Consider the following 15,172-nt stretch of genomic DNA (forward strand, 5'->3'; position numbering starts at 1 on the left):
GAAAGGTCTTTGCCTGGCGCCGAAAAGCCGAAAGTGTTGGAGCCAGGCGGATCCCTATAGGGAGGGCCTTCCAAAGTGATAATAAAGTGACAAATCCATAATGATTAATCCATCACTAATATGATGCATTCAATATCAAAACAACCTCTTACCTTTCCACTAATTAATATCCTTTACTAGTGTTAACACTCTCTTCCAATACATATTCAGAGCACACATTCAATTCATTGGCTATATTCAGGTAATTACTGGATAAGACACACCTATGTTTCAGTGGCCATGAGAGAGCAAAGAGTTTTCTTTGGGGTGATTTACCTCTGTTACATGATTTTCATATTGTACTATTCTTTTCTTCACTCTTACACTTTTTTTTTTCTTTCGACAAGACTGAGAATTTAATTGTCTTGTTGGAAAGGGTTGGTGTGAACTAACCTCACTAGTCTAAATAAAAGAGCTGCATTTTTGAGCTGTTTGTTCAGATTCCATTTCTAATCATTTCATTATTTGAGCAAAGAGAGTAGAATGTTCCTCTTTAATAACCTTTTCTTGCATTATATTTTGAGTTGCTCTTAGCTAGATATCCCAACCGCTATAACTGCCACACATTAAGAGTGATCTGTGAGAGGAACAAGTATTTTCCTATATAATTATACCTCAGATGTGCCTCTTAACCTTATATGTTCCTTATATGAAGTACATCATATTAGAAGCAGTTAAACCTGTGGCGAGGTATGTAGATGTATCAAACTAAAAAACAAGCAGCTCTAGTAAGGAAACAGTATGAATAAAGTATACAGAAAAGGTACAGCTCTATCCAGCTAAAGTGAAGCATATTTAAGTCTAGCTGATCTCGGTGGGGGAGCACTTTCTTAGATGTTCCCATGTGAATTTTTTGTGGGATTTAAATGCAAGAACCCTTCTGGGGCATGCCTGTAACGCATAATCAGTAGTTGACTGCAACCAAGAGACAATATGCCCTGGAAATTCTACAGTTTTAGACCAATGTGTAGCCTGCATAATTAAATTGTAAACCGCCCAGAGAGTGCTTGAAGCGCTATGGGGCGGTATATAAGCAACACGCTTTTGCTTTGCTTTTGGGGCATGATAGCTTGGCTCCTAAAATGAAAGAAGTTAATTACAGGAAAATGTCCTGCTAATTCTTCTTACTAAGAAATTATATTTATAAAGATCAGAAGGCTCCTGAAAAATTTGGAAACAGAGACAAGGAATGTCTGAGAGAAAAAGGAAATGCCCAGAATTAGCTTGGAACAAGAAGATGCTTAAAATAGATACTGGATTGGAAGTTTTTCATCTACTCCTTCCCTGTCTACCTCATCCTACTTTTTTCAGGAACCCATCCATAATTATCTGCACCCTTTGAGGCAGACCTGGGCAAAGTGCGGACCGAAGGCCACATACAGCCCGCGAGATGCTCCTGTCCAGCCCGCCAGTCGTTGCTCCAGTCTGGTGTTCAAGCACTTGTTCAAGCCGAAGACAGACTGGATTTCTCTCACTGAACAAGTTGAGCATCAAAACCATTTATAGCTTTTTGTCTAAAGTTGATCAGTTGCTTACCTTTAACATACCGCAAAAAAACTCTTTAGTATTTGTGAAGCTTAATAAGTTTAAAATGTAAAGAATCATAACATCACTGTTTCATTTTATTTTTAAGTTAAGTTGGTCTGGCCCCTGAACACAGTTCAGATTTTTCATGTGCCCCCCCCCCTATAAAAATTAATTGCCCACCACTGTTTTGAGCAGATTACAGAAAGCTGCAAAGGGAGAAAGGAACTGTCTACGGATGTCTTATACTTAACCTGTCTTAAGCTGGGGTTTTTACTTACTTACTTGGAAGTGAGCCCCATTGAACACTGCTTGACATTTGTAGTTATGTGTAGAATTGCACTGTTACAAGTCCCTGAAAGAGCAGTAGTGATATTGAGGATGGGGCAGCAGTAGCGACAAGTGGTCATCTTCCTTGTGCCCCATACTTTAGTTTCTTGGGTAGAATTATGATGGCAGAGGAGTGAGTTGATGTCTTTGTCCCATTTATCTCTGACTTTAATCATAAGATACTTCCTGGAGAAGACTGGATGGAGGATTCCAATACACACTATATGTAGGGTTAAGTCAAAACCAAGCTGGTTGTGCCAGAGTAAGATTTGGATTGGGAGCAGAGAATTTTCAATAGATAGACTGAGTTACTACACAGTTTGAGTACTTCTAAGAAAGGTTTTGGAAAGGGGAAAATGTAATTTTTTTAAAAAAAAAAGCCAGAAAAAGAAATAGCCTATTTTCTCATTCTCGTTCCCAGTTGTTTTGGATCATTTAGTGGTTTTTAGTTTCATTAGTAGAAGCTCCACCAGTACTGCAGCATCTGCCCAGGTTCCCGGTTGCCATCTGTGCAAAACTCCAGGGTGCCAGTTTTCACTTATGATGTATTAAATGACTTGGTGCCTTGCAGCTGCAATCTCTTAAATAAAATAGGACACAACCTTAATAATTTCATGCATATGCCAAATAAGAATACCACATGCACACCAAAGAAGCCACCCCAGCACCATGGAACTTTCTTCACTTTGTGTGTTCACATAGTGCTTTTGGAGGCAGTATTTTCATGTATTTTCTCATAAAATAATCCACTTTGTTCTCTCCCTTTCTATTCTGGTAGTTTTCTCATGAACAGAATTAAGCAAGCTTGGAGGGTTTCACTCATTTGTTTATAAATGGAGAATATTATATCTGTATATTTTTATGTATTTGCTACTTAATTGCTTATTCTTTCCGAGCTTTTAGAATAGGATGTAATCTAGGGCTGAACCCTGAACCCAACTGGGCTAATCTTCACTGATCTCAACCATGAACCCTTATTCACAGCATAATTTTGCCAATCTAGTCAAACCATGACACCATTGAGAGCTGCATATCTTGTGATGGCAGCCACAAGGCACTGACAAATTTAGTGACATCATCTGATTGGGTTATATGCAGACATCTTGACCCAAAGGTTTGAGATTGCAAAGAATGATGGATGGTAATGATCCATGTTATATCGTCTAGCACAGTGGTTCTTAACGTGGGCGATAATGCCCCCCAGGGGGCGATTTCATTTTTAAGGGGGGCAGTAGAATGAAAAGGGGCGGTGTGGGGGCGCTGGAGCTAAAGGGGGGCGGTAGGGGGGCGCTGGAGCAAGCCAAACCTGTGAAGATGGCTGCAGCCTTTTTACAGTATGCATGAATATATATTTTCCTCCAATCTTAATTTAGTTTCAGAGTTTTGGTCTTGAAATTTTTAGTTCCTGCATTGCGGTTTGTTTTTATGCCCTTTTTATATTTCTTTTTGCATCTTAAAATTCACTTGCAACTAAATTATTAAATGTTACTTTTTTGGGGCATTTCATTCTCTTGGAATTGAATTTTGTTTTCAGGGGTCATTGGATTTAAGTGTCTAAATAAATAAATAAATAAATAAATACATACATAAACAAACAAACAAACAAACAAACAAGATATCATCACCGTGGGGAGGGGGGCGATGAGAACTTCCTCAATGGCTCAAGGGGGCGTTTCTTTCAAAAAGGTTAAGAACCACTGGTCTAGCAGAAAATAATATTAATCAGTACACAAACAAGCAGTGTGGGATCTGGAAGCCCAGAGTGACAGACAGTGAAATAATTTAATTACTAATTGTAGTTCATCAAAGCCTTCTCATTTTTGCTGCCTGCTTCTACCAATATATAACCCCTATAACCTGCCCTTTAATTGCAGTCTCTGAGGCAGAAAATATATATCTGATTATTACTCCCCTTCTTATGCTCTTAATTAAAATATATTAACAAAGACAGATGTCTAACATGTACTCTTTGAGAAGAACATGTAGAACAGAAATGAGCAAAAGTTCAGACTAGTGTGACTCACAAGGAGAAGGAACTTTGCATATGGCTTGCCTATGCTTTGAATCTATAAACGCTACTAGAGGACATTTGATAGCTATGTGCTATATTTTGTTCCTTGAGTTTTTTTTCTTTATGACCAAGGTACACCTCCAGTGTCTCTCCTACAACAGTGAACATCAAGATCTCTGAAAAATTACTGAAGTAGAGTCTTTCAGCCGAGGATGTGGCTGTTTGGTTTAATCCAACAGATGAAATTCAGTGTACCTTCATCTTTGGACCATGTTGCTTTCATGGCGCCCTTCTGTAAACAGATTCTCATATTCTGCATGAGTGTTCCCCATTCCATTGTTTTCCCTTTGCTCCATCTTTCTTCAATTTTCTCCTATCCATTCTTTTAATCCTTTGCTTCTCAGCAGTCAGCCTGCTTGCCTATCCAGAAACATCTCATTTCCTCTCAAGCAATTCACTATTCTTTCTTGACTAATCTGATATGTCCCCATCTCAAAGAACCTTTCATTTTTTTTACTATGTTGACTTTAAACAATGACAGTTATTGTGCCCCATCGTGCCCAGAGCAGCTCAGCCAATGACTGGGGTTCAAATATAATGTCCAAAGAAATGGCAGGTTAAATCCACATTGTAGTGTGCCCGTCTCTCTCTCATTGCAGACATATACACTTTGTACATATTCTACAAGAAATTTCATGCCCAAAGTGTGACATTTCATTGCATGACTCATGATAGGTAAATATGAAATATGAACACTTTATTGCTTCATATCCTATCAGACTGTACGCATGAGCAGAGATTAAACCAGTCTGAAAAAATAGTATTTGACACCTAATATGATGCATATAAACAATCAGAAAAACATAAAATAATAAAATAATAAAATAAGCATTCTTATATAAGTATCAAGTTGTGAAATTCATTTGAAGAACTTATGAAGCAGACAATGAGTTCTGCCGTTCTGTGGCTCATTTAACAAATTTAGCAGTCCGATAGTATATATAGTAGTCTGTGCCAGCTAGCAGAAATAAAACTGAACATACAGGGGAATTGTTCTTGATCGTGGTTTTTAAGGGTTTAAGGTATTGGTCCCTTAAATCTTCATACTGGGGGGCATTCTGTTAGAAAACGTACAATGTTCCCATATTAGGTCATTCTGCTGGGCAATATCTACCTGTATTACATTGGTCCATATAACATCATTGAATGCATTTCAACTGCAATTAATTTAATCTCTAACTGTTAGAGCAGCAAGACAGTAGAACCAATTACAGTGGTGCCTCAACTTACAAACTTAATTGGTTCTGGAACTCTGGTTGTAACTCGAAATGGTCGTAAGTCAAAGCACCATTTCTCATCAGAATGCATTGAAATGCAATTAATCCATTCCGGCCAAAGGAAAAAAAATCACCAAAACCAAACCAAACCAAACCAAAACAGAAAAATCACTGCAAGATCTATCGGAAATGCGATTGATCTGCTCCGGCCAAAAGGGGGGGAAGAAGAAAAGCAAACAAACTGTGCAAGACCCTTCAGAAATGCAAAAAAGCAAAGCAAAAAGCAAGCAAACTGTGCAAGACCCATCAGAAATGCAAAAAAAGCAGAAAGCAAGCAAACCATGCAAGACCCATTGGAAATGGTAAAAAAAAAAAACCAAACAAACAAACTCTGCACTTGACAACCTTAACCTGAGGATTCTGGTGGACATTCCCCAAACCCATAGTCCTTTCAGGGGATCCACTTATAAATCTTAGGAATACATTTTTTAAAAAAACACACATACTAATGTATCACAATAACATGGGCTTTCAGATATATCTAATACTAAGTAGAACTCATCAAAATTCAAATAAGAAAGCAGCTTGTCTTCATCTGAATGTTGGTAGGTTCTAGCTTTGCATTTAGACATGACACAATTTTTTTCATTAAATAGCTTCATATTAAATACCTGGTTTAAAAAACAGCAACAACAAAGCCATGTGGTTATTACATAATACAAAGCCAAAGGCTCGTGACACCTTTATTGTCCACCATTTTTTAATTTGTTTAATCTCTCTCTCTCTCTCTCTCTCTCTCAATATATATTAGTCATCACCAGGACGTGCATCAATGCATTGTTGATAATGTGGAAAAGAAAACAGAAAGAAATGAAAACTGCATTCCTGACTTGTGTTTGCAGCCTGCATTTTTGAACTCACCTTTACAAAACAGACCTGGCAAGGACATCTGCCATGCCTTTTGGAACTTTAATATGTGTTTTTTCCCTGTACTATCTACAATATATCGAGGCCCAGCCTGGTGGAGAGTAATATAGGATGAAAGACCTTCATCACAGCATGATGAAGGTAGAAAACTAGATTTTTTTAAAAATTAGTGCACCATTAAAGGTATCACTTGTCCTTGCTTTTGGATGTTTCTGCTCACAATTTGTCTGCATCATGGGCTTTGTAGTAGTGCTGTAAAAAGAAACTGCTGTTCATAATTGAGGAAATAGAAAAAGCGACTTTTTTTCCAATATAATTCTTGTGTCAGGTGATTTGTTCTTTATCTTTGATGTTCTGTGTAGAAGGAAGGTATATCTCCATAGCAGTCCATCTAGATTCTAATGTCTTTATCTGAGGCCTTACTCCAGATGTTCTCATGATATGAAGGGAGTCAAGTAATAGAAAGAAAGACCTTCTTTTCAGTAGAATGCCCTCCACACCAAATAAATACCTTATTTTTCTTCTCCCATCTTTTTTAATGACTTACTTTCAATGCTTTTAGAACCTAGCTTTGTTCTACGTTCTTACTGGTTTTGCTTGGGTTTTATATGCGATAATGGTTATTTTTGCTGTTGATTTTAACATGGTGTTATTACATCTTGTCTTCTTACTGTTTGTGGTTTGTATTGTATATATTTTAATGCTTTGAATACTTTTCAGAGAACATTTGTGATCAGGCAGATTTAAAAAAGGATAAATAAATGGAAATAAATTATTCAAGTTTCTGTACTATGTAGAAAGTAAAATTCCTCCTAAGCAGACAAAGATTCTAGCACATGAATGTTAGTGTAACAAGTACAGGATGTGTGTGAGTGAAGAATGGATTTGAGAAAAAGAGAAGTTTTCCCACTACACAAATGAAGCCCTTTTGAGAATGAGGCTATGAATTATATGGATACCACCTTCCTTTCTCATTTTCTGAACAAGTTATTTTCAATCATAAACATTTGAGGTTATTACTGCACAACTCAAAGGAACCATTGGTACTCATTAGTTTTTCATTATACTAAAGAGATGAAATTGCCTTCTGTCAAAAGAATTTACCATTTAATATAGCTCTTGGCTGCACAAAACTAATTGTTACTGAATCACAGAAGACACCGCCTGCTCTTACTTCTTTGAAAGGTCCATTGATTCCAGCAGAATTTTACTTGCACATAATGGGGTGCAAAACAGCAAGTAGCTTCATTTTGTTAATGGGGATCATTTGGTGACAGCCTCATCCATAGTATTTCTATTGGGGTTTTCTGTAAAGCGTTATATTTTGGGCGAGTCTTGTTCAGAAGATCCTGGTGTCTGACATTTACCGACACATCTCTTTCAATTGATGAGAAATCACTAAAAGTAAAGGAGGAAGTGAGAAGAACAAACTTGTTTAAACTGGAAAGCCTGAAAACATTTTGTGAGTTAAGAATGAAAGGCCACTTGGAAACAGAATGAAAAATAACCTGAAAATCACCTATTTCAGTTTGGTAAAGTGCACAGATATGAAAAGTGTGGCATGCAAATGAAGAAAAATGAAACATGTGCCAGTTACTGTGCTTTTTAAATAGAACACCAGAGAATAATCACTAGGTTGTAACTACCAATTACAAGGCAGACTGGCTGCACTGAGGAGAAATTGATTTTGGTTTTTTGGGGGGTTTGTTTCTCAAAAAAAAAAGTTTATGACTGGTAGTCTATTTCAGATAACAATTTTGGAACAAAGAACCATGTCATGTGAAAGACACTAATATAGTTCCATGATTAACGGCTCTGCAAGTACCCAATTAGTGGAGCAGTAATAGTTGTGCCAGGGGATCTGTAACTTTGCAACTGCAAAGCTGAAGAGTTATGCCTACATATGTTTTGAAAAACTCACTGAGTTATTCACCAAAAGTAAATAAATCCCTATTAATAGCTTTGAAAGAAAATCTTAGACTTACAAGGTATCCCACCTGTTAATTACCAGTGCTTGGGCATTTGGCCTTCTAATGTTGCAGTATCCATCATTCAACCACCAAGGGGCATGGAGCATCCATTCCTCTTGACCACTGCTTAATGACAAAGAAGCACGTTGATAATTAAGCAGAACATGTACATCTGTAAAGTGCAAAGATGGCTATAATGCAGAATTAATATGGGTAATAACCTCACCCTGCCAAAGAGGTTCTTTCTGCATATAGCCAGGTTTTATGTTTAATAGACTCATCAGGTATACTGACCTGGCAGTGGCTGCTGCCTAATTCAAGCCTTTGCTTAAAAGTAGTTCCAATATTATTTTTTAAAAAATGTTTTCTGCTGAATAAACTTTAGATTTATAAAGCCACTCACCAGGCAAAAGTGGGCATTCCAGTTCCTCATCCCATGCATTTTAAGGCTCCTCCCTGTGCTGATTCAAATATTTATACACAAAAATGAAGGATATGTTGGCCTTCAGGGATGTATTTGGATGTTGGCAAAATACTGTAGCTGTAGCTATTGCCATATAGCAGAGTCTAGTGAATCACATCCAGCCCTCACACTACAAAATGGGAAATATTCTTCATTGTGACCAACCATCCAAAATAAGGCAATGAAATAAAACGAAAAGGAATTCAATAAAGAACAGAAGCTACCAAAAGTACAATATTCACGTTAAGGGTAACACCTAAGATCAGGTTTATAGGTGTACCTCTACCCAAATCCAAGGATGTCTCAGTGATCAATTTATGAACAAGTAGTTCCAGAAGATACAGTACTTAGGAATTAGTTGTCCAACGTATGTAAAAAATATCTGGGTGTCACTTCAATTGCTAAACATTTCTGTGGGATGTATTGTTTTCCACCAGCATCAGTTCTGATTTTGACGAGTTAACAGAGCAACAAATGTTCAAAAGCATTCATTCATTAATTTATTTATCAGATGTATAAGATTACCTGCACATACTACTACTGCAAATTCTAAAGAATCACTGAGAATGCCATGTATGCCATAGTTCATTCTAATCTTCATTTGTGTCAGAATCGATTCAACAGTGCTTCCAGAGTAGAAGGATTAGGGTACTGCTCTTGCCCAGGAAATGCCTGAAAATGATCATGGTCCTCACATTCTGTGGGGAAGGGCCTTACACTTCATCATTCTGTTTATTAAAATAAGCCAAAAATTCCAGGCATAAAACAAATAGAGGAAAGAGTACAGCCCTGTTGAGTTCCCTTGTAAAGAGTGAATAGCACAGGAAAAATACTCTTAGTCAATCCCGAAGACTTTGGACACAGATAAAAAATCCCACTTCATTAAAAAAATTCTAGAGGGAAGCAAAATGTAACTGGTGTAACAGATATAAATTTATCATATCTATCTATCTATCTATCTATCTATCTATCTATCTATCTATCTATCTATCTATCTATCTATCTATCTATCTATCTATCTATCTATCTATCTATCTATCTATCTATCTATCTATCTATCTGTCTGTCTGTCTGTCTGTCTGTCTGTCAGTTAGTTAGTTAGTTAGTTTATTGTTTTTACGCCTCCATTCTCCTTAAAAATTTTTTTTTCCAGCATCAGATGGAAAAACAAAAAACAAAACAGGAGCCTGACCAGGTTTCTCATGGTTCAAGCAATCAAATCAGCCATCAGTCTAAGATGATTAATGCCTGCCTGGTTGATGTTGAAGAAATCCTAGCTTGTTGATAAAATACCCTTTCAATGCCTGTTTTCAAGAATAGAAGTTAAGATCCTAGCATCAACACGATTAGAGAAATTGGTATAAAAATTACATGTTAGGTACAGTCTTTGACGCATTTAGAAAGTATGACAATATAAATGTTGGATAGAGAAGTTTGCAAAGAACCAATCTCAGATGGCTCTCCTTATACAAACTGTGCAGTTTCAGAATTAGTAGGTCTGTAAATACGTAGTTTGTGATTTTGTATTATTCACGGAAACTCATCACTCTAGGATGATCACCAAAATGAGAAGATCCTTTCTGTAGCTTCTGGAAAGATTTATTTATTTATTTATTTATTTATTTATTTATTTATTTATTTATTTATTTATTTATCTATCAACCATCCGGCAGCCAAGGCCATTCTGGGCGGTTTACGACGACTAACAAACTGGTTCTAGATTGAAGTGATTCCAAAGGAACAACATCTGTAGCCAGAAAGAAGCTGCCATTTTAATTTTACACAGAGTCCCACAGATACGATATTTTGGCAGCACTACAGAAAATGTAAATTGTGATACTAAGGTACCTGCACTTGTGGAGCACAGTGCTGAAGCTGGAGCACAGTGATGAAGCTCTACCAATGCCTCAGGAGGAAGTGTCATTCCAAAAAAGGATCTGGTACTGCATTCTCTCCACCACCAAATCAACATGTTGTGATTTTTATTAGTTTAGAGCAGAGATGTGGAAATTTTTCATATTGAAGGCCACATTCCCTCCTGAGTAAGCAACCTAAGACCACATACAGTGCTAGGCAGAGCTAGAACAAGAGATGAATTGGGTTTTTACATTCATAGCCCAATATGCTTTCTCTTTCATCTCTTTTTGGTTAATGGACTGCTATGGCATGGCTAAACTGTTTTTGCTAGGGATGGTGGCTTACAAAGTGCTTTTGAACTTAGGCTGTACAACCTCAGCCTAACTGAAGAACAAGAGAGACTAGGGCCCACAATAAATTAGGCTTACTCTATATGTGACCTGAGCATTACAGTTTGGCCAGTCATATTTGATCCTTCTTTATAATTTAGCTTTAACAAGGGTAATTACCTCTGCTAAAGAGGAAACGATGGCTGAAATTTTGTTGAGGCAAATTGCCATAAGTTAAGAAATCTCTGTAAACCTTTTCTATTGTGGGCTGAGTTGCACAACTCACTATACAACAGGTAATGTGTACATGCATTTCTTAACTTGAGTCTATTCCCTTCGGAAGGTTACAATCTTAGCATAGCAAGATTTCAGCCAATTCTGATGAAATGTTTGTGAATACAGATCCTAAAGAGAAAATCTCTTCTTTTTTCAAAACAATTGTGTGCCAAATCCTTGGAAAGCCTGAAAATAGTGAGGAAGTGAGGAATTACCTGTCTTTAGATCCCACATTTGTTTAAAAAAACTTCTTAATTTCTTATATTCTATCATGAGAACTCAGCCCTCTCAGAATGTACAACAGTGCCCTGGCACATTTTAAAAGCTGACACATGCTCTATATTGTTGCACCTTTTGGCATTTCAGACATGTTTATTCTTTTTTCCCTGTGTACAGTTAATTTACTAGGTTATGGTTCCTCGGATAGATTTCTGCCATCACTTGGAGTGCCTTGTATTTACTGTAATAAGGCTGACTTTATAAAATGTTTTGTAGTATGTACTTTAGCATGTGAAGCCTTTGGCACTTCCTTAATTATGGTTACTTGTTCGAAATATCTATTCAAAGGCCACTGATTTCTTTCAAATGATCCTGAAATAAAATCTTCCAGCATGTACCTTCAATCAGAGCCAAAACAAAGGTTTTAATTTTTAATGCCCCTGCCATTGCAATTTCCTGAATATTATGGGGATTAGTTTTGTAGCATATAAGAGTTATTGTGAAATCTCAGGGTAATTCTTTTCATTAAGTGCATTCCTGGCAAGTATTTTAAGGGATTTGGTGCAAATTGTGAAACGCTGATTATTATGATTTGACTGAATAAAAAATTATGCTCAAATCTTAGACCAGAACCTGTTCTTTTCCTTAAATATGTTAGTTTGATTTTTCCTCTAATATATGAAGTAATGTGTCAAGTAATTTAAAAAACAAAACAAAATAAGGAATACTAAAACTGTGAAATATGTTCATTGATCAGGATAAAAAAAGAGAAGACTGAAATAATATATAGAAGAACTATACAGAAAAGAGTAAAATCTTCGATGAAGAACTTGTCATTGTGGAAAGTGAAAGCTGCTCTCAAAGCATAAGGAAGAAACAAATCACCGGAAATAGGTAGGATATCAATTTCAAGTTACAGAGGGTGTATTCAAGCTACAGAGGGTGAATCTATGAAAAGCTAACTGGAATATACCAACAAATATGGAAAATTAAAGAACAGCCCACAGACTGGCAACATTCAGTGTATATTCTGCTCCCAAAGAAAGGAGACACAAAGTTTCACAGTATCTTTAGAACTATTGTATTAATCTCCTGTGCAAGCAAAATAATGTTCAAGATTTTGCAGCGTATCATATGATTGTCCTAATACAGTATATAACCTGTATGCTTGTGAAGAGATTATTGTTAGGACAGAATGTGGAGAATCATAATGGTTGGGGATGTAGCTTACTTTCCTGTCTGATTAATCTATATGCAGAACATTTCATTTGGAAACCTGGATTAGATGCAGTGAAAGAAGAGAATAAAATAGTTATATATTTCTATACATTGGTTCAACTATCAATCCAAATGGATTAATTTCCCAGCTGGTCTCAATTTCCCAATATCATTACTGGTTTAAATAGAGAGGTTAGCTATTTAACGATATTGGAAAATTAAACAGTTCCTTTCTGTGCAGATGGGCAGAGGAAGGAAACATTTGTTTTAAAAAAGCCAATTGGGACAGCACTGATGCACTGTACTTTGAGGGGGGGATGAAGTCTTCCACCTGGAAGCAGGAGAAAATAGGAGGAGTCAAGGAGGGGGATTTTTTTTCTTCTTAAGGGAGGCAGACTAAATAGTATCACTTGAAGTGTGTATGTCCTGGGGTTGTAGGGATCATTCTAAATGGCATACTAGACCTCCACCTGACCCTATTTAGTCCTCACTAACATGCTCCAAATAAGCCATGTAGCTAAGCCCTTGTTTATGTCCAATGTCCAACATAAATTATTACTGACAATTATACTCCACTTTCCCCCAGTGTCCAAAACCATATTACTTGGACTTTCTGGCATAATTCCACTAGCATAAATCTCAGCAGCAAAATGTTACCATTTAAGAAGTTGGACATTGGATTTCTTATTGCACAGCAGACCTGTGACTTGGCACATGGCAAGAAATGCAAACACTGACTTCTGAAGTAGCAGGTATTTGCTGCTGAGATTTAGGGGATGACAATTCCCATATCAGAAAGTTATGCTTGAATCAGTCTATCGGTATCTTCAATAGGGGATATTGATGGCCTTATTCAACCATAATTATTCAGTTGGATTCTGGCCATTGAGCTCAAGGCATGTGGCATATAACTCTTCTTCCCACTTTATCATTACAATAAAAGGAGGAGGTTAAAGGCATATGATATCATTAAGTCCCCACATTGTAGGGAACAAAGTAGAAGAAGGATTGTAGTTTCCTCTCCCCACATCACCCATGCAGAGATTTGTGTATCATGGTATTTTCCACACATTATCATTGTGACAAACCCAGACCTACTGGGATATATCACACAGTTACTAAGCTGCCACCAACCATTCCCTCTAATAAGTCACACAGACCAGGGATGGATTTTTAAACAATAAAAGAATAAGGTTTATTTTAAATACAAACAGGGTAAATAAAACAATCAGGTGAATAAAATAAAGTAACGTGGCTTATTCTCACACACACAAGCATACAGTTTGGTTCACCTAGAACCTTTAACTTAAAGCACAGACCCTGAACCCATCAGTTCTGGCTAACCAACAGACCCCTGAACCTTTCAGGCTGGTACTCTGACACACAGTAGTACCCTGTCAGACACCCAGACTCCCACAACAGCTTCTTCTTCCCCAGCTGCTGCTTCGTCCCAACCCAGTGTCTCACAGTCTGTCTCAGCATCTCCTCTTCACCACACAGGCATCACATATTTATACAGTACAGCCCCTCCTCCTGATGTCCCGCCTTCCACTCCCCATAGGATGGAACTTTCCCTCCAAACCCATGACAGACAGGTAACATCAGTGCTGTTATGTAACACCTCCCCTCTTTAAAAGTTGTTTTGTAGGGGGAAAGCTAAAAGTGCTTTTCACCAAAAAACAACCTGTATAAAATACACAACAACAGTAATACATACCAAATAATACTTACATCCAAAGTTAACCATAGCAAATATGCATTTAAACATTTTACCATATACAGTACATCAATTTTACCTTTATTAATACAAACCAATTTAAAACCAGGTACATTTTAACTTTTTGTCTTCATTATATACATATAGTCCATGTTCTTTCGCCGTCTTCAGTCTTCAGGTCTTCTTGATAAGGCGTCAGCAACACAGTTCACTGACCCTCTGACCACCTTCACTTCAAAGTCATAGTCCTGTAAGTTCAAAGCCCACCTCATAAGTTTGCTATTGTGGGTTTTCATTGTCTTTAACCATTGCAATGGTGAATGGTCAGTACACAGAACAAAATGTCTTCCCCAGATGTAAGGCTTGGCCTTCTGGATCGCGTAGACTATGGCCAAACACTCCTTCTCCACGGTTGCCAAATGTCTCTCACCTTTTTGGAGTTTCCTACTCAGGTAGGACACTGGATGCTGGTCACCATTCTCATCCTCCTGGCACAGAACTGCTCCTACCCCGCTGTTAGACGCATCGGTGTAGATGATGAACTCCCGGTCGAAGTCTGGAGCACGCAGGACAGGATAGTTGATTAACGCCTCCTTCAACCTCTGGAACGCCGCCTCACAGTCGCTGGTCCACGGGATGCGGTCATCAGCCTTCTTCCTCGTCAGATCGGTCAGCGGAGCCGCAATCTCGCTAAACCTCGGGATGAACTTTCTGTAGTAGCCCACCAACCCAAGAAATGATTTGACCTTTTTCTTGGTGTTGGGTCTAGGCCAATCACGAACTGCTTCTATTTTGGCCTCCAGGGGTTTTATCATTCCTCCCCCTACCATGTGACCCAAGTATTTTATTTCTGGGCTACCCAGCTGACACTTGCTGGCCTTTACTGTTAGCCCTGCTGCACTTAACCTCTGCAGCACTAACTCCAGGTGTATCAGGTGATCTTCCCAGGTATTACTGAAGATCCCTATGTCGTCAATGTAGGCCACTGTAAAGTCACTGAGCCCTGCCAAGGTCT

The sequence above is a fragment of the Pogona vitticeps genome, chromosome 5 (genome assembly GCF_051106095.1).
Source record: "Pogona vitticeps strain Pit_001003342236 chromosome 5, PviZW2.1, whole genome shotgun sequence".
Classification (NCBI taxonomy): Eukaryota; Metazoa; Chordata; class Lepidosauria; order Squamata; family Agamidae; genus Pogona; species Pogona vitticeps.